Consider the following 21,168-nt stretch of genomic DNA (forward strand, 5'->3'; position numbering starts at 1 on the left):
AAAGTAAAATACTCAGCACGTATTTTAAATGAAAAACTAATTTCAACATCAAATTAAAAAACATCTACACATTTCAATTTTATAATTTGCAATATAAAAAATAAACAAATTACATTTTAAAATTACAAAGGTTTATTTCAGTTATAATAAACAAAATGCAACATACAGTACACATAAAATAAAACCTACACTAAACAAATATCTAGTCTAACAAAGACATTTATTTACATAAATAACATAAAATATGCACAATGTATAAAAGTTACAGTTAACATTTAAATTATAATAGTCATACTTTTAATAAATAAAATTACAAACATACAATTTCTAATAGAAATTATTTACTAGATAATGCTAAATGTAAATGGTAACAAAAGCAGCCTAAATTTAATACACATAAATCAATAAAAATGGTTTCACATTTTTAATGAAAACAAAAAATATAGCATCACCTTCACTGTACAATTTTTTACAGCCCAAGCTAAATATTACTAAACAAAAACAGGCTGAGTTAAGGTTAACATGATATTTGATTTTAATATAATATTTGTATTGATAATATATTTTTAATTGTTACCTTAATGTTATTATTTCTAATGTTTGTAAAGTGTTTGTTGTAACTTAACTCTTTTGTAAAAAAAAGTGCATATTTCTACGTATATACATTTTTATTTATTACATTTGTTACACACCCAGACCCGAAGGTATCACAGCGAGGATACAGACAGCTTATCATGTTTGTTATACAGAGTTACAGTCAATCGGAAGAAAACATGGCGATTCACCTGGCGAATCTTCATTTCAACATACATAAAGACAAATGGAGCAATCCTTGTTACAGAGGACAGGTCAAGGGCACACGAGTGTCACAGTTGGAGCCCAGCAGAATAGCTTACAAGGTCAAGGTTGGTTGAACAGCCACATTTTCAATGCTTTTTTGAACCCTAAAGTGGTTTCCTCGTTTTGAATGCTAGGGCATTCCAGCGAGTAGGGGCGAGGACTCTGAAGCTGCTACCTCCTGCTTTGTTATATTTGTAATGCAGGATTTCCAAAAGAAACTGGTTATTGGATCTGAGGGTCCTGCTGGAGATTTTTTTTCTTAATGGTGTTATTGAGGTAGCTGGGTGCTTTATTCATGAGACATATATGTACAGCACATAATATTTTGAAAATGATTCTGGCATTGATGGGCAGCCAGTGGTTTGCTCTCCTAATGTTGGAGATATGTTCTGATTTCTTTATGCCTAGTGCCGCTCTAAGGGCTTTATTTTGCAGTAGTTGAAGCTTACTGATGTTAGTTGTGGATGTTCCTAGTAGGAGGGCATTACAGTAGTCAAGTTTGGTTAGTATCAAAGCTCTGGCCAATGTAATACAGTTAGTGGGTGTGATGAATTGGCGCCTTAGTGCGATGAGTTTGGCAGTGTATGCTGTGGAAGATGAGAGGGCTGAGATATGTTTGATGGTGAGATTAGCATCTACATCAACTCTTAGCGTTTTGACTTGCTTAAGTAATGCGATTAGGGTACCGTCAATATTGATATGTGAGTAATCTGATTGGAGAATACTTATTCTAGTTTGGGAACCCACGATGAGGACCTCAGTCTTCTCATCGTTGAGGCAAAGGATATTTAACGCCATCCAGTTTTGAATTATGGCGTAGACTTTGTTGATGTTCTGAGTGTCTTGGGTGTAGTCCCCAGTGATGGGCATAAGGATCTGGGTGTCATCTGCAAAGTTTGTATAGATGACGCCCATATCGTCTAATGCTGAGAATAGGAGTTTTGTGTCGGCATTATACAGGGTCGGGGAATGATCCCTGGGGGACTACTATGGAGGCTGCGGCCTCCTTCCCAATGGCAACTCTAGATGTTTGTTCCGCTAAGAATGATTTAATTCAGAGTGTGGCATTATTTGAAAAATTAGTCTTTTGTTAGTGTTTCACAAAGTTTGTCATGGTCTGCAAGGTCGAATCCAGCAGCAGCAGTATGGCCATTTTTCCTGTATCTCTTATGGCATCTATTTGGATTTTTAAATCTATGAGGGCAGTCTCAGTACTATGGTTGAGCCTAAACCCAGATTGTCTAGCTCCTATGAGGTTATTGTGTTCAAGGTGGGTTTCCATTTGACTATATGCTATTTTGTCGATAATTTTGAGAAGGAAGGGGACCGTGGTTATGGGCCGGTAGTTAGTAGGAACTAATGGGTCTAGTGAGGGTTTTTTTAATAATGGTGTGACCCACGCTTCTTTGATACTGGCCGGGACCAGGTTTGTGTTTAAAAAAAGGCATTAACACTAGATGTGCTGGGAAGTTGTCCCCTTTTCAGTTTGATGCTTTCAGTTTAGCTATGGTGTTGAACACAACTTCTTTGGAGACTGAGGAGAAATGGTATGTTGGTATGGTGCATCCTATGGACCTTTGTGTGTATGCATATATATGATTTTCAATTTGAAAATTGGGGGTGATCGCTTGCGCTCAATCACTTATGTTTGGTATAAAATTACAAATGTGAATACAAGACTAAATTGCCATAAACAAATAGTTATTTTAATCAAATTGAAGGACAGCCGACACATGTTTCGACACGGTGGTCGTTCTCAAGGCTGTGTGTCATACATTACATATAAAAACCATCACACGAGAACATGAAATCATTGAACAAATGTTATAAAGAAACAAAACCAAGAGGTCAGACAACAAATATAATCAATATTTTGAAAAATTATCAATGCATTCATTGGTGAGTCAAACAGTAAAGTGCAAAAATCCCCAGAAATGCAAATAGTGTAAAGAGAACAAAACAAAATAAAAAAAACCAACCATACCAGAGATTCGATTGGAGCATGAATTCATTGTCATTCCATTCAGGACATGTTGCATGAAAAAAGAAACAATTATTTAGAAAAATGATGACAAAATTGTAATGCTGCAGTATCGAAGTCCGAAATAAGGATGAACATGTTATTAGATGGCAGAATAGGAGATTGCTGAAAAGAATACACTGTTCTCCCCCAGAGTGCACCCAGGTACTGTGAGATGCCCCCTATTTTATCCGCTCTTAAAAAAATCCCACCAAACTTTACAAAAACTTTTATATCTAGATGTAAAATATTTTTGCAAACCTTTGTAGATTCATAAATGGCACAACATTTATTAGCCTTTAACCCACCTCCCCCTCTAATTTTGCCCCCTCTTGACAGAGTCCCACCAAACTTTGCATAAACATTTTTATCTAGATCTATAATCTTTTTGCAAACCTTTGTAGATTTGTAAATGGCACCACATTTATAAGCCTTTACAATATTTTGGGATCCCACTCTAATTTTGACTCCTCTTTACAGTCCCACCAAACTTTACAAACCCATTCAGATCCAGCTCTGAAATAAAATTAAAATAAAAGTTAGACATCCAAAAACTGTTTTTCACCAATCCTGTAACGCAGAAATAGGCATGATGCCCCAAACATCTGAAGTGTCCATGAACTTCACAGGGCTGATCCCGGACATCCGTACCATTCGTGGACTTTTACAGTGAAAACCGCCAGTTTTTTGGCTTCTTCCGCCCATTTCCCTTCCTATCCTCATCACCCCTCATCTCCGCAGAGATTATTTGATAAGCTTGACAAGTGCAATGTTGTGTTTTTTAATGTTTTTTCTGCGATGTCCGTGGACACCGGCGGCTGTCCCCGAAACCAAGATGGCAGCCGTTTCCAAAAATCTGACTCACTTCATGCTTTTCACCATCCAATCAGTGGGCGCATCCGATGTCCGCGGACATCATGTTGCCTTTTAAGCCAATCGGATGCCTGTCCACGGACCGAACAGGGAAATGGGTCAGATATGGCAGAGCCAGATATCACGAAAACATTTTTTAACTTCTATGTTACCCGTTTAAAAAAAACTTCTGGACGGATTTACCCCAAATTTACAAAAGCACGCTTTCGGGACCAAGCTGTCGCTCATGCCGCGAATTTGGTGAAAATCCATCCAGCGGTTTGGGCTGTAGGTGTGAGCAAATATTTTTTCCATTATGTCTGTGGGGGGAGGAGATTTTGGGAGCCCCCCCACAACTTTGTCCCCCAGAGCCCACCTTGACAAAACCTCACCAAACTTGGCCAAAAAAATTGAGTGGGCCATATACCTTTTTTGCAAAGTTTGGTGAGGATTCTTCCAGGCCCAAAAAGTGTTCTTCCTATGAGTTTAGCAACGTAAGTATAACTACACGGCCGCTACTGCAGGCTGTGTTATATGTGTGTGTGTGTGTGTGTGTTGTGCATGCTAGTCAGTTTAAACATTGCAAAGCCAATTTTCGGAATGTCGAATCAGTTCAAAACTGCCCCAATTAATCATACAACGCCATGTCAATGTAAACAGGACATCTGTGTTTTTCTCAATGTAAGCACATTGCCATTAAATTTCATATAGTGCCTCCAGATTCCGCCCATAGCATTTTTATCAGGTCCCTAATTCAGCAGCCATCTTATCGTCTGCATTATTTCATAGAAATGTACAGCATACTTAATTTTTACGCCACAGAGAACGTTCAGACTGTACAACTAACATTCCTAAAAGATCCAACAGCCAGGTAAGCAAGATTTCCATTTAGTGATGAACCAACATGAAAATCTCAAACTTTTAGACAAAATGCTTATTCCAAAATGACAACATTGCTTCATTGGGTGATGGTAACTCAGAACTGAAGCAAATAGCACAGGGAATCTCACTGAAGGCATTGTTTCTCTGAAACCAGGGAGCTTTACAGGTTTTACACATTTGAAATGATAGCCCAGTGTGTTGCCACCTAAAATGTGTTATACGCATTCAACCGTCATTGTTTTTAGTCTGTAAAACGTGTGTTTATGCATCTGCTTCTTTACTCTGTAATTCTTTGCAGTGCTTGAGTTCACAATTTCCTAATTGTAATTTAAGAAAGTGCACTAATAAAGCCTGGACGTTTAGAATAAGATGTATAACCTTGAATGCAAACATGCTTCAAGTTATTGGGGAAACGATCTTCCAGGTATTCCATGTGTTAAAATCGCAGCAAAAAGGTTGTGGTTTTGCCTCCGGAATCCATGAAAAGGATGCAGGGGACACCCCCGCAAACCCCAGAGCCATTATACCGTTTAAGAGGAGCGGGGGACACCCTGGTAACCCCCTGCACTCTTTAAATGGTGTAATGGGGTACACCTTTAATGGGTCAAACCACCGCATTTTTGCCACCATTTTTTTTGTACAGGCAACATTTTTGCCGCGATTTTATCACTGCATACCCTTCCCGGCCTGTTTTTTCTTTACATTATGAAACTTAGTGTTTTATTTATAATGCGAAAACCGAAAAAGAAAAGGACTGCATGCGGCTTTCCTAAATAACATGGGCATGTTGCCATGTATAAATAGGAGTACATTTTTATTTATAATGGCATGTGGGGAAAACGTAGCTCTTTGTTCATTTTGGAATGTTTAAATGGTTTCAGTCATTTATTTTTACATTTATAAAGTGCACTAAACCCGTAGGCATCAAGGCGCTGTTACAACCAGTTACACTTTAGTCTTGAGTGTGCGTACAGCGTAGGTGGGGGGGTTGGGGAAAAGTGGGAGGCATAAACGGTCAGGCAAGGGTAAAGTTAGTTGAAGAACAATGTTTTCAGTGTTCTCCTGAACATCAAGTACGAGTGTTCTGCTCTCAGATAGCAGAAGAGCGTTGTAATGTCTAGCTGCAAAGGTAGGGAAGCTTGCCCCGCCTGCTCTGGATTTTTTTAATCTAGGAAGAATGCGCCTGTTCGTGTATGCGGATCTGAGTGGTCTGTCTGATTGGGCTCTGTTGATCGTCTGGGAGAGGTAGGGTGGGCCTGAGTTAGAGAGGCATCTGTGTGTGATGGAAAGAGTTTTGAAAATGATTCGCTCTCGAACAGGGAGCCAATGGATCTCTTTACTGGCACCAGAGATGTCCTCTTTTTTGGCAATGTTAAGGGCAACCCTGATGGCATTTTTCTGGATCACCTGCATCTTGCTGATATTGTGTTGAGGTGCCTGTGAAGAGGGCATTGCAGTAGTCTAGCCTTGCCCTTATGATTGCTCTGGCGAAGGTGATGCGACTGTCCTGGGAGTCATTGAGGTGCTTTGGGGTGGGCAGCGGATGATGCGATGGCATTCACCTGCCGTGTGAGTGAGAGGGTTGCATCGAGTTATACTCCAAGGGTCGTAACTGAAGAGGATACAGGGATTTGTATGCTGTCATCGTTGAAGGATGTGTAGGTGGGGTTGAGTTTTTAATTGCAGGCGAGGGGCTGACCAAGAAGAGTTCTGTCTTTTCATTGTTGAGGCACAGTCAGTGTGTGGCCATCGAGGCCTGGGTGGTGGAGTGCACTTTAAGGGTGTACGTGTCATTTAAGTAGTTGCCGGTCAGTGGGAGGAGAATTTGAGTGTCATCTTAATAATTGGTGTAGAATATGCAGATGGAGTCAAGTAAGTCAGAGGGGTTTGTTGAATATATTGTATAAAGTGGGGGCAGAGCACAACCCTAGTGGCACTCTGTAGGGAATGGGCTTGGGTGGGTGTTAGGAAAGATTTCATAATTGTAGGTAATTTTCCTTCCATGAGGCAACCCCCAAACTTTTTGCTGTTGTTTTACACCCTGATCTAGACTTTGCCGGAGAAGCGCAGCCTTCCGCCGCACTCCTCTGGGATTTCGCTCCATTCTTACGGGGAAACTGACATGCCCTTAAGACAGTCGGTACCGGGAGACTTTGTTTCCCTAAGACCTTTCCTCATGCTGCAGCTTTTGAGCAACATGAAACAAGAGTGCACCGTAACTTACATTACCGCGCTCTTGGGTCTCTAGTCTTTCCAATGGCCCTAGAAACTCTTGCTGGACTTATCATGAAATGTGCAAGTGTGTCACGGACGGGACTGGTGGCAGCCATCGTTTCTTTGTGTTTTGAACCCCTTTTTGCCATGTTAACCATGCTTCCCGCGTTTGGCCCAAATGGGTGGCCTGGCCTCCAAAATGGCCGTGCCACGAGGTTCTTTGTCTTGTCCGCTGACCGTCTTGCCCCTTCACCTTACCCCAGGTCGAGCTGACCAGGGGCAGTCCTTATTTGGTCATGCACTTTCCCGCGAGAAACGCTTTAGCTGGCTTCTGCATGCCTTGTGTGTGCCTCCAGGATGTGGGCTAGGATGTCTGTTCCCAATACACATCCTGGGTGCCAGAGAGTCTAGAGTGTCCTGAATGCCTGGGACCACCGTGGTCCGTGATGGGTCCACGTATGGTGTGAGTGTTTGTGAGCGCATCTCCCATTGGGCCCTCTCCGTTTTGGCGTGAAGGGAACTCTGGATAAGAGGAGGCTGAAAACCCCACTACCATGTCGATCTCCTGAGTTCTCACGAACAAAGGATAAGGAGCCAAGTATCCTGCAACTAAGAAGCTGAGTCGAGGAATCGCTGGTGACCCGCTGAAGGTTTGGCACCCTGTACTGTTGTCGTCCTGCAAGACCACTCGGCCTCTGATCGAACAAGAAGGTTTGCAAAGGCGCTTCGACCCTTTAGAATAGTGGGAACAACTATTCTCAGCATCTTCAACAAATCCTGTACGTAAGCCTTCGGAAGCGTCCCTGGACCATCCAGTGGACTAACCAGCCTACACAGGAACCTTGCTTTGTCACCGCTGTCTGGCTTACTGCTAAATTCTGAGTCCTCGGCACTCTCACACGATTCGTACACTTGGCGTTCCCAGGTCTGAAGTGAGACGTGTGCTTTGGGACCGGAATACACGCGATTGCCGAGTTGCCCTGCTGTGGTAACAAACTTGTGCGTGTTCGCTGCATTTGGGACACCCTAGACCCTGACTCCTGCTGTCGCGGAATCTACACGGCGTCGAGACATCCTGCTGATTTGCATTTGAACTTGCCAGTACGGAACCGGAGAAGCCTGGGTCTGCCTGCATCGGGGACCGGTGAGTAGTCAATACCCTAACTGGTCGCCCTCCCACAGGAGCCTGTGGCTTTCCATCGCTGTTGTAAACAGAAACCCTTTTCCGCACTCGCGCCCTGCTTCTGCCCACAAGTGGAGGCCGTGCTTGAGTAGCGGGGAACTGTTCTTCATTGTTTGGTTCACCTCTCTGAACTGCCCTATTTCCCTGAATAGACTCCCCTTTGCCCGTTGGCACCCGTGTGTGCAGGTACTTTTGAGCACAAGGCTCCACTCTTCGTAGGGCTCGGACTTCCTTCTAGTTAGGTGGCCTCTGATGTCGAACTGGGTCTAACGATTACTTGCACTCCCTGCTTTCCTCCCCATCTAGGTGGTCTGCATATTTCATGCTTCTAACTCTTTAGACCCCTTGGTCTTGTATATATATATTGTATTGCTTGTGATGTGTTGGTTTATTGGAGTTTTACCGTGATTCTTTACTATGGTCGATGTTACAAAGGCCTTGTAATAAATGTGTCTATTTTTAATATAACACCTGTCTGGAGTAATTTGTAAGCGTCCTTGCTTTGTGTGCTCATTGCGGGCTTTCAGTCACCCTCACCCCTCTTGAGACCTAGTCTTGACCGCCGCCATCGCTACCCTGATTGGTCTGGCTTGTCCAGAGGTTACCCGGTTCCCAGAAACTAGGCTGGCCTTCTGAACCTCTGCCCCTCCAGGACAGAGTTCAGAAATCCATTGGCATTGGGGCATTGGCATTGTCGGCGAACACGCTCATGGAACGGTCCTCCTGGGAAGATGCAACCTAGGCCATCACCCCGGGTGAGAAATGGGCTGATGTGGTGCTCAATAAGGTTGTACGCTGCATAGAGGGCTAGTAGGAGAGTCGGCGTACCTTAACTCGTCCAGCTGGTTCTTCAGGTCAAGCAGGGCAGACTCAGTGCCGTGGCCTGTCCTGAAGCCTGATTGTCTCGTTCCTTGGATGTGATGGGCCTCAAGAAAATACTGGATTTTTATGTTTAGGCTGCTCTGTCTAGAATTTTCAGTAGAAAGGGGACTGTGGTGATAGGCCGGTAGTGCAATGGTTGGGTCGAGGAAAGCTTTCTTTATTAGTGGGAGGATCCAGGCTTTTTAAGGCCGGTGGGTACTAGGCCAGTGGCAAAGGGGGGCAGTTCATGAAATTGGTGATGAATGGGACGAGGGATTCTGAGCATTCCTTGACAATGGATGCTGTGCAGTTGTCTCGTTTGCACCTGGTGAGTTTCAGGCTGTTTAGGATGGTGGCCGTTTCATTTTCAGAGACCGGTCTAAAGTTGAATAGTGGGATCTGTTCAGGGGTGTGAATAGCACAGTCAGGAGCATGTGCAGAGGTGGGCGAGTTAGGACATTAGAGAAGCGATTGTTTGTGGAGGATTGTTGTGTGTAGCAGATCTATTTTGTTCAGTAGGGCATTTTTTTTATCTTACTGCACCAAGCTACGTCTTAGGTGTTGGCTGAGGCGGGGCAGCTGGCGTTTCGAGTTCTCTTAGAATGATGAATAACTCCTGTGTGCTGCAGTTAGCGTTGGCGATTCTATTGTTAAATGAGGTTGCTTTTGCTGTGGTAATTGCTTGTCTGTAGGTTTTGGAGGTGCTGGGAAAGAGGATTTTGTGCCCAGCTGTGGGGCTAGTCTTTCAGTCGGCTTTGGCTGTACATTTTATGTCTCGGAGCTCGAGGAGCACAGGTGTAAACCAGGAGTTGGCCTGCCTTGCTTGTTTGGGTTTGCGTGGGGTTGGTCCTCCTCGAATGATAGGATGGGTCCTGGAGGGCGATGTATGATCTGCTGTTTGAGTGTTTCAGTGTGTGAGGTGGTGATTTTGATGGAGAGTAAGTCACAGTTCCCAACCCAGGAGGTAGTCATGTGTCAGATTGAGTTGGTTTCTTTTGCAATCAGGGCAGCGCCCCACCCCACGCCCCTTTCCACTGGGTCTGTCGCTCCTGTATATAGCCTAGCCAGAGGGGACTGCTAAGGAAAGTTCTCGTCCAGATGCTGCATGCCGCTAGGTTTTAGTGGTGGCCAGGAGATCAAGATTGAGGGTGCTCATAAGGTCATTAATGTCCATAGCGTGTACCAGGATAGATCTGGCATTGATGAGGGCTCCCTTTAGAGGTTGTTGTCTGGTGGTGGTTGTGGAGTTGTGTACTGTGGTTCAGGTGACTGTGTTGGTTCTGGTGGCAATTGATGAGGGGCAAGGTGTAGTGGTGGTATTCTGGCTGGTGTGGAGCCAGGGGGTTGGCGAGGGCTGGTGCACGAGGCAGGGATGGTGACCTTTGTTAACTGGGTGTGCATGGAATGTGCAGATTCCTGTTGGCCCTGGGCTGAGAGCCTAAGGCGGTAGGAAGGTTGCAGGTCCTGGACCATAACTTGGAGTTCTTGTGAGTTCTGGGCATCGGGATGGACATGGTAGTATGCGGGCGGGGGGTGAGGTGCAGTTGACATGATGTTAGGGTGTGTGAGGTGTTTGGCATGTGTTAAAGGGTAGGACTGTGTGGTGGTTGAATGCGAGATGATCCTGGGGCCTTGAGGGTGAATTGTGATGGCGAGATTGTGAAGTGGGGAGGGCTGGTGGTGATGAGCATGGAGGTGAGAGGTGGAGCGGAAGCAGAACTGGCGAAGAGCCTAGCAGGACAAAGGTATTTACCACAGACAGGGCGCAAGGTGCACAAGTTTGTGGGTAGCCTGGAGCAATGAAGACGAGTGCAGGCCTGCCCTCATTAGTGCTGATAGTGTTGCATGCTGGCGGAGAGTCCATGTGGGGTTGTGGGAAAGGGTTTCCAAATGTAAAACGGTCATATATTTAGGTGCTGAACATTTTACCAAAAGTCTCGGGGGCACCCTGTCATGCATGTCTTTGTGCGTGACCCCTTTCTCCTCCCCTGCATCATTAAACATTTTCCATCCAGACAATGCTTGGGTCGCTCCACATTAAGGAAGTACTTGATGGGTACATATTAATTAACTCAGAGATTTATTGCACCAAATCCCTCAATGCTGCTCTTCGGACGGTCCTCCACTCTTCACTTACATGCTTCCTGAAAGGAAGGACCTCAAAGACTGTGCGTAGTGGTGCACCCATCAACCTCTAGATGAACACAATAGCATCAACCTTATCTGCGTGGGACTAATAGATAATTTTGCTGCTATTAAATGTACAGTACAAGGGAAATCACCTGTACTTTGTCATACTCCTACGTCCTGTTGCTTTTCCTCCATACTGCACGGGTGTCCCTCGCTAGGGATGGGAGACTGACCTTTTTCACCCAAAAAAACCTCTTCCTCCTTTAAATTTAGAGGCGTGCAGGGGCGTGGCCCTGGGGGCATGCGCTCCCCTGACTCCGTCCACCGGCACCACTCCCCAGTCCCCTTTTCCGCGTCGAGAATGGACTGCTTTCACCAGCGCTCCTGGGTTTGGCTTCGGCATTGTAATTCAATGCACTCTTCCCCCGATACTTTCTTCTGTTTTTTGGTCTTAATCATGTGCTCGATCCTCTGACGCCCCGCTCCTCCCCGGCACATGTTGACGTCAGCGGGCTTCAGCAGCCTTGGCCCCGATCACGGATGGGAGGGTTGTAGGGCGTGGCACACACTTGCAACGCACGGTCTGAAGAACGGGTTAGTTCGGTGAAGGGAGCTCTTCGGAAAGTCGCCTCTAAATGACTTGAAGGACTTCGTCAGAAACAAGACAAGACCCAGGGTTGGGGCACTTTTTTTCCTTTGCGCCCCGCAGGGGCAACTCCTTCCCAAGGAAACTTAAGAGCGGGAGGAACCAGTCAGTTCTCGCACCAGCATAGATATCGAGGCTGCTTCAGCTACTGGCTGCCATGCTGAGGGGACAATAGATCCTTGCAGGGACAGTGCTAATGGACCGCAAGGTTCTTTTACCGGGTATCCACCCGAGGGGCTATGCCCTAGTACCGGACAGATGTCTGAGGGGTCACCTGTACACAGCACTACCAGCAACTCAGCTGAGGGCAATATGCCTACCAGGCCCCCTCCTGAGGTGAGCCCGACAAGATGGCTGCTACGCCAGACAAGATGGCTGCTCGTCCTATATCGCCCCCTGGTGCAGAGCAGGTGGGAGAAAGAGTTTCAAGGTGGGACTGGTCTCAACCAGGTACGTGGTCTACAGCTTATCAACATCGCAGGGCAGATTTACCCTGCAACCTGCAAGACAGAGTACGCACCAGCCCCAGCAGCCCTCTGCTATCCCGTCAATACCACCTCCCACCTGCACTGAAACTGCAGTGGTCACCTGGCTAACCTCTGATCTCGGGCCCAGGTCCCCTCCCCTGCCAGTTGCACACCTGCACTGTCTCCCGGGAAACACCTGCACTTGGGGGCTGTTTCCGTATCCCTACAGACCCCTACCAGCTCTTGATACTTGATGTCTGCACTTGCCACAAGCTGGCCGCACTTTTTACCTATTATTCTTATTTATTTTACTGTTGATTCTCTGTATTGCACTGCCCCTTTCCCACCACACGTTTCCCTCTGTTCCCCCTCCCTTGCCTCGTTGCGCCTTCACACACTTGTGCACGGGCGTGTTATAAATGCCATATCATATACCACCCCGCTGGCCTGTGAGGACAGGTTTTTTGATTAGTTCCTCACACTCATGAAATCTCCTCAGATGGTGGCCATCCTTTGGGATGTGACCAGGGACATGCTCCCTACAGCCCCCTCCGCCTGTGCCTAGTCATTCCTCCTATGGCTCCAGCGCTGCAGACCCCTGCGCATCCCCTGCTGCCCTTGCTGGGTCCTTCGATTCCGGCTCCCCTGCATCCCACAGTGCAGGCTGTTCCGCTCCAGCCTCCACAGCAGCCGACGGCTCTAGTCCTTAATCCGCAGTCTTCGGCGCCCAGCACTCCTCCACCCACCCCAGACCAGCCGGACACCCTAGTGAACACAGATGACGAGGAGGACCCCTGACAAGCTATCCTCAGCCAAGGTCTTTCACAAACGCCTCTCAGGTTTGGCCGAATACTTGGGGCTTACACTGTCCTCACTGAGGTCCTCACCCTATGCCCTGTGGCTAGAACGGGGATCCCGATGCAGAAGGACGTTGTCACCTTGGCCAAAAACGGGTGGCTGGAACCCCATTCAGTCCAGCATATCCATCAGCGCCTCGTCGCCAAGTACATGCAGATGGAGGGGGATCCACTCTTACTGTTGGCTCATCCTCAACCACACTCCTTGTTGATTGCCACTGCATTACTATGCTCCAAGCCTCAGTCATCCTCGGCCACCTCGTCTGCGGCACTTCTAGGCAAGGAGGAGAAGATCTTGGAGGCGTATGGAAAGAAGGTCCATTCCAACGCATCCCTGCACCTGCGTCAATCTAACGCAGACGCCATGCTGGCAGCCGTTAATTAGAGGCTTTGCCAGTAAATAGCTGACTTCCTTCCAGAACTTCCGGTGCAGAACCAGGCACGTTTCAAGGCGGGCCTGGCAGAAGCTAAACTGGTGGCCCAGGATATCGAGTCCACCTGGCACATAGACACCTTAGGCCATGCCATCTGCATCGCCAATGGACATGAGAAGGACAGCCTGGCTACGGGCTACCAAGTTCAACCCAGACGTCCAGGAACGCATATTGGACCGCTTTCATTCCACCACTGATGAGGAGCTTGATAAGAAGACTGGTCCCAACTGCAAAGTCCTCATCTATCCTCACGAAGTCCACGCCCTACACCCAGTCACATCAATGCTCCGACAAGGCCTTTGCTGGGTTCCAGGGCTTCCAGGAACAGAGGTCGAGACAGCCTGACTGTTCTCAGAGTGAGCACTGGCATAAACCGCAGAGGGGGGTAGCGGGAGCAAGGGCTTCTTTCAGTGCCCCTCCTCTGCCCCAGCCTCGGGGATAAAGAAGGCATGACGTGCCCCTTCGGATCCATGTGTCTCCGTTGGTGGGGTGAGGGGGGCAGGCTTGCCCTTCATGCACAGTTTTGGCATTGGAAGTTTGCGGAACCCTGGATTCTATTTGTAGGGTCCACAGGTTACCGCCTACCGGTTCCTTCCTCTCCTCCCCTCCACTCCCACAGATTGGGACAACAACTCTTTTGGTGGAAATTCGTTCGCTCATAGAGAGCCAGGCAGTGGAAGAAGTCCCAGCCACCCAGCGAGGCATGGGCTTCTACTCCAGGATTTTCGCCAAAGAAGAACCAGGCTGGCCTGAGAGTTGTGTTGGACCTTTCCACCCTCAACCTCTCTTCAAAAATTCAAGATGGTTACGCCAGTTCTTATTGCGGAGACACTGTGCAGAGGAGACTGGATTTGCTCCATGAAGGACGCGTACCTTGACGTCCCAATTTGGCAGCCTCATCGGTGCCTCGTATGTTTAAGGATCGTGGGCTTCCATTTCCAATACAAAGTTCTACCCTTCGGCCTCAACTCGGCTCCCTGGGTCTTTACCAGTCTGATGAATGCAGTGGCAGCCCTTCTGAGTGCCCAGAGCCATCATGTCTACCCGTACCTGGACGACTGGCTCGTCGGGGCGAGATTGCCGGAGGTGGTCCAGCACACCACCTCCGCCCTCATGTACACACTCCACGAGTTGGGATTTTCCATCAATCTCAAGAAGTCTCAGCTGCAGCCTACGCAGATCTAGACTTTCCTTGGCCTCATCTGGGACACGAGCTCCGAGAGAGTTTTTCCCATCGAAGTACAAGGTCGCAGCCATCAAGAGGGCCACTGGGCACTTTCTCTGCAGAGACATGACCTCAGCCTGGTGTTACCAGCATCATCTGGGTATCCTGGCGGCGTTCCTAATATCAGTACAGCACACCAAGCTCAAAATAAGGAGATTGCAGCTGCACTTCGCAGCCTCATGGATTCAGGAGCGGGGCTCCCAAGCGGAGCTTGTCAGCATTCCTCCCTCTCTCTGCCAGGACCTTGTCTAGTGGAGCAACGACTGCAACTTGCGGACAGGCAGGCCCTTCCGACTACCAGTACAGCAACTGACCATCACCACAGATTCCTCCTTGGAAGGCTGGGCGGGGGGTGGGAGACTACCCTGGACAACCACAGCGTCCACAGAGTGCTGTCCCTCCAGGAGCAGGAGGCCCATATCAGTTGGCTGGAGCTGAAAGCTATCTGGCTCGCTTTCGAAGCCTTTCTGCTGCTAATCGGTGGCAAGACAATCCTCATTCATATGGACAATTCCAACAGCATGTATCAGATCAACAAGCAGGGTGGCACCAGGTCCCGCCCCGTGCAGCCTGGTTGTCAGCATTTGGGAGTGGGCTCTGGAGTACTCCTGAGCGCAATACACCTCCCAGGGGAGTCCAACCTGGAAGCGGACAGGCTCAGCAGACGGGGCGCGGACAATTACGAATAGCAAGTGAACGGTCAGGTCCTTCACAGGATCTTTAGCAGATGGCGGTACTGTCAGGTGGATCTTGTTGCCACCTGGTACAACAAGAAGTGCCCTCAGTTCCCGCCCTGGCAGGGACAAAGCCCGGCTCCATGGGCAAAGCCTTACAGTTAGTGGAGCAGCATGAACACATATGAATTCCCTCCCACTACCCTGGTCCACAGGGTGATGATTTGCAAGATTAGGGAGTCGCGTCACCTCATCATTCTGATAGCTCTGTGGTGGCCTGCAAGACCATGCTTCTCGGAACTGCTCAGCCTCTCCGACCATGGTCATACACCCCGCTGCGCAGAAGTTAGCCTTCACAGCGTGGTTCTTGAACAGGTCACACTAAAGCATCTGCAGCTGTCACAGGCGAACCTAGACATCATACAGGGCGCTAGGAGCGATGCTACTAGGAGCCAGTACAAAAGCAAATGGAACAGGTTTTGCAACTGGGCATAGTCAAAGGAAGTTGATCCGCTTACTTGCACGTTGGACGATGTGATATCGTTCTCTGCACACCTCTCTCACTAGGGTACAAATACACAAGCCGTACCTATCTGGCCGCCATCTGAGCCTACCGGAACTCGGAGGAGGAGGTTTTCTCATCCTCCAACCCGGTGGTTAAACGTCATCTGGCGGGCCTCACTAGGCTCTACCCGCCTATCAGAAAACCACACCATGTGTGGGACCTCAATATAGTATTAGGCGCCCTGACGCACACACCTTTTGAGCCAATGGCGTCTGCGGACATTGGACTAGCCACCATTTAAACACCCCTCCTGGTGGGCCTTACGACTGTATGTAGGGTTATTGAGATCCTGGCACTGGTGGCTTCAGAACCGTACACCACCTTTCATGGAGATAAGGTGGTCCTGAGGACGCACCCCATGTTCTTACCTAAGGTTGTCTCTGCTTTCCACTTAAATGAGGAGATAGTGTTACCTACTTTGTTTGCAGACCCTAAGGATGATGCTCAGAGGGTCTTGCACTGTCTAGATGTCAGGCGTGCTCTGAAATTCTATCTGGACAGGTCCAAGAACTTCCGCAAGTCGGAGGCTCTCTTTGTTACCCTTGGGGGCGTGTGGGGGGTAAAGGCCGGGTTATCATGCTTCTAATGCCTCCATAGGAAAGTGGATGGTTTTGGCCATCAAGGAGGCCTATGAGGGGCAGCACCGACCACTTCCAGCTAACATGCATGCCCACGCTATCAGCCAAGGTCACGGCGGTGGCGTTCCAGTGACACGTCCTGTGGCTGGCCATCAGCAGGGTGGCCACGTGGGCCACGTCTTCGGCCTTCTGCAAGCACTACTCTTTGGATGCCGGCTCTAGGTCAGGCGCGGCTTTCGGACAGGCAGTATTAAGGAACTTGTTTTTCTTAAGGAGGGTCACTTCTCCACCCTGGGGCTACATTCAGTTGTAATCGCCCATGCAGTATGGTGGAAAAGGTGCGGGATGTAGGAGTAAATATAAGTTAGTCATCATAGTGACTATCGTACTTCTAGTCCATAGTCCCCTTTCCTCCGTACGTACGTACCTCCACCCCCCCCCCTAATAAAACTGGTGTCATTAGGCAATGGTAACATTGTCAATGCGTCAATGGGGAATGAAGAGTGGTGGCGGTGGGTGGAGTCAGGGGAGCGCCTGCTCCCAGGGACGTGCCTCTAAATTTAAAGGGGATGTTTTTTTCTGGTGAAAGGTTCCGTCCCCCAGCCCTGGCGATGGACGCCCATGCAATATGGAGGAAAGGGGACTATGGACTAGGAGTACGTTAGTCACTACGTTGAGTAACTTACAATTTCTTGAAACATTTTTCATAGCACAGTCTTGTTTCAAGGCCAGACTTTCTTGGCTGATGCAGTAATGTTCTCCCTTTTAAGGAAGCCTTTTAAAGGGACATGCTCAAGAACAAGTATCCAAGTATAGCGGTGTTAAAACACTGCTGATCCAGTGCTTGCTACTTTACTGCAGCTCACTCATTTCTCTTACTTGCAGTCCACGGGTAGGAGGGTGGGCTCCGCCCCTTTATCCCATATGATCCAGCCACCACTGGTATGCTGGGTACTGATAAGCGGTGGGGAGGGGAACAGGCAGATGCTGTTAGTAAATAATGTGTGTAGCAGAAGCTGGGGTTTGAGCTTTATATCGAGATGGTGTAGCAGTCGACTACCAGATACCCGGTAAATTGCACTAATTTAATATATTATTGGTTTACACACTAGTGAAAAACTAATTTCTATCCTTTGCCATTTCCTCATCCTGTGTATTTTTTACCACCTGAGGATACAGCATTGTGGAAGCCAGCTCCCTTTAATCACCACCCTGGGGTGCTGAGGTTGACTTTTCCCTTAAAATTTATTTGGCACCTCAACGTCTCATTCAAATCTTGTAATCCCCTTAATTTACTTACTAATTCTAATATGCGCTTGGGTTTTGGAGGTGACTGATATTGGAAGGTATGATCTAACAAGAATTGGTTATGCCGATTTTCCCACTTTAAGTATGACATTATTGTAAATATCTGCCACATTATGCTGTTAAATTTAGAGAACCTATAATGTGCTTGGGTCCCCCTTGATGGTTTCCGTACCTCTTTTGATTGACTTGTACTAATTGACTTTGCTAGACCTGCTAATGTTGGCGCTAACCACCCCACTTTTCATGTGTCTATAGGAGCATGCTCACTCAACTCCAACGCACTCAAATTCTCACAAAAATGACTTGACTCTTCTGTGTCCCTGAGGTTGGAAAGTCGGGGGGGAGGGGCAAGGGGATGTTCATGAGTACTCCAAGTGGCCCTGAGAAGGAAAAACACTGCATCATCACATGCACTTCATTACACCATCCAGTTCTCACCTGCCATGGTTCTCATGCCTTCCTGATTCCATTTGGGCTGTCAACCGACCTCTATTGATTTAGTATGAGCGCTTTCATTTACTAACTGCCTACTTTATTCCTGACTGACTCAGACCAGGTATTATCTGGTATTCCTGACAGAAGATGTGTAAAATATTCCAATATTGTTGCATATTCAATTCTGACCAGTCACAACTCTTTACAAATATATCTTCTAGTTTACAAATCTGATTCCCCATTTATATCGGTTTGTTTGAAATGTTCCTTGTATCCCCATCTGTGTCAGACCTTGCTACTTCATTAGCAAGGGTCTCAAGATAGCCCAAAGAAAAATACTTGCTGCCATATTTCTGTCGACCAGTTTTAAATGCAACTTTCAGGGATGGCACTGAAGGAGTCCAGTAGAAAGTGGTCTGCACCCTTGCAGTGACCCAAGGACTTGGCCGCAGCACCAGATTGTCAGAGTAACAAATCCCACACAATTGTTTGTAGTAGCAAAGGACAGGAACCGTTGATTGGGTTTCCAGGCAATAAAATACAGAGAGCATTGACTGTGACCTGTCCAACAACAAGCTAACCTCGCCCACCAGACCTTGACCTTTTATGGGTTACAGTCTTGTGGCGAAAACATAACAAACTAAAAACAAAGAATACTGTGAGTGCATTATTCCTCTGTCACAGTGCGAGTGTGCAGTCCCACCATATTTGATCACCTCATTCAGAATATTCCAGGCAATTCTAGTTCCAACCGTAGCTTGTAATCACAAACCCCCCTGCTCATGTGTCTATAGCTTTCCATCTATCACTTGTAAAAGAATCATTGTTTATGAGTCAGTTCACACCCAACCTCAAAGTACTGCCAGCAATATGCCAGCCATCTATTTAATAATGCACAAACAGTGCGATAGTTAAGTTACTATTTGGTTCAACTGGAGCTTTCTAGAAGCTACACTGTAGTCTTATGACAATACTTGTGCTATCGGATGTCATATCTGCATAGATCAAGAGTCTGCTTAAGGCAAGAAAGCAAATATAAGACCTATGTGAGGAGAAATATAAAACATGAAATAAATGAAGGCTGCAAATTGATCTGAACATTGCATTAATGAAAATCTTCTCCACAGGCTTTGTATGCAAACATTGTGGCCTACTGGGTTTCTCTTTACATTTTTAGTCAGACAACATCTTTGAGAGTGATTTAAATGTGTCTGCTGAAAATGCAGGCTTTCTCAGTCAGTTGTAAATGTCAGAAAATAACAAGACTTAACCAGCATTGTTAAGATGGATTTGCAGAATCATCCCTGGTAATGCATTTTCAGAGGCCAACCCATTATGGTGAACAAGATAGAAAATGAGGTCTAGCCAAACCAATTCAAGGTAGAGCTTGTGAGAGTGGTCTAAGGTTACATTGGCACACACATAGGTTTCTCCAACCATTCCAGTTAGAAAGAAGAATACACACATATACAATTATTTATTAGGCCTTTAAAATGCACTCTAAGCAATTGAAAACTTCAGGTAAGTATTATCACACAACTTCTATGGTGGGCATGTTGTATAGATTCACCCCCAATGGTGCATGCATACATATATATACATTCACCATTGGGGGTTCTTTTAACAGAACACCAGCACTTTACCTTTAGAAAACGTTATGCAATAGTTACGAAAGTTAGAAGCAACACTGTAAACAACTGAACAACTGCAAGTGGTGAAGCAGGTGAGAAACGTTTCAAACCCAACGAAGACAGGTGAGGAAAAATTAGGAAAGCACCTTACAGATTAACCTAGGACAAGGACCCTATTATTTAATAAAGCCAGTCCTCATAAGGAATGAGGCTTGGTGCCCTGAAGTTATCAGGTTCACAAGTCACACAGTTCAAGTAGATTTACTATTGAATTGCGGCAATAGCTACCCTAAGACCACAGGCTGTAGGTAGGTAAAGTTCAAATAAGTTTCTCTTCTGGTCCCACCAACCTAGGGAAGGGGCGGGGGATCCTTGACCAGACATCACTGATCTGTTAGACAAGGGAGAGTTGGCATGAATTATTTTCGACCATGCATCTCTATGGCAGGCGGGCCAGGAATAGGTATGCTAACTTACCCCCCGTGCTCTGATTTGTTAAGCAAGCTCTTCGGGAGGTTCCTGAATCTGCCGGGCCCACTTACTTTGAGGGGCCGCTGAGGCAGAGGTCTCTTTCGGCATCTGGAGTGGGTCTGGCTAGTCTGCGCTTTCAGGCCACAGGTGATACGGTTATGAAGACCTGACAGCTGGGCACCCTGGGCACGATAGGATGCCCAGGGTGCCTCTGAACAGGCATCCTCAGCATACCTCCAGGACGCAAGGAAAACAGGATTTGGCAGGAGTCATCCCAGTCAGGCGATATTTGTAGTGCAAACAAAGGGACTGTCAGGAGCAGGTATCTTGTTACATGAGCTGAAGATCCACGAAATTCCAAGGATGCACTCTGAATGGCTACTGCAACAGCGAGAAGGTCCAGTCAGTCCACCAGGTGGTCCAGGGAGTCTTATGAAGGCTCAGCAGGCACAAATCCTCGGGCAGGGCTAGGGAGAGGTTGTTGGCACCAGTCCAGGGATTGCAGCAGTGACAAGGGCCTTCTGGAGAGTAGGGCAGAGGATCATGGCTTTACCAGCACTTGGCTGGAGTCGATACTTGTGAACTGCAACCATCCTCAGATCTTCAGCGGGCTGCACTAAATCATAGGTGGTCCAATAGGGATCTGTTGAATGGCTGCAGGAGTCCTCCCATTATCTAGGATTTGGAGTGGAATCGACACCAAGTCCACCACTGTTAACGATCTGCACTATTCAAAATGGCTGGGTCTGTGCAGTAATGAACAGCAACTGACCGCACATTCTGCTCAGCAACAGAAAAACTGTGGCTTGGATGTAGACTGGATCTACGTATACCCAGCATCCACTTTGCTGGGAAAGTAGAGGCTCTGCCCGGGAATGAAGCAGGAAGAAGTCTT

General features: G+C 47.1%; 1 long non-coding RNA gene across 1 annotated transcript in view; it reads left to right on the top strand.

Moving 5' to 3' along the window:
• The first annotated feature begins 711 nt into the window (after positions 1–711).
• LOC138528362 (uncharacterized) overlaps positions 712–21,168 on the top strand; it is a 127,831-nt gene continuing 107,374 nt past the window's right edge. The window contains exon 1 of the long non-coding RNA XR_011284130.1: positions 712–905. This is a non-coding gene — a long non-coding RNA (uncharacterized lncRNA). The remainder of the gene's footprint in view (positions 906–21,168) is intronic.

The sequence above is a fragment of the Ambystoma mexicanum genome, chromosome 7q (assembly GCF_040938575.1).
Source record: "Ambystoma mexicanum isolate Mex_15411 chromosome 7q, UKY_AmexF1_1, whole genome shotgun sequence".
NCBI classification, from domain to species: Eukaryota; Metazoa; Chordata; class Amphibia; order Caudata; family Ambystomatidae; genus Ambystoma; species Ambystoma mexicanum.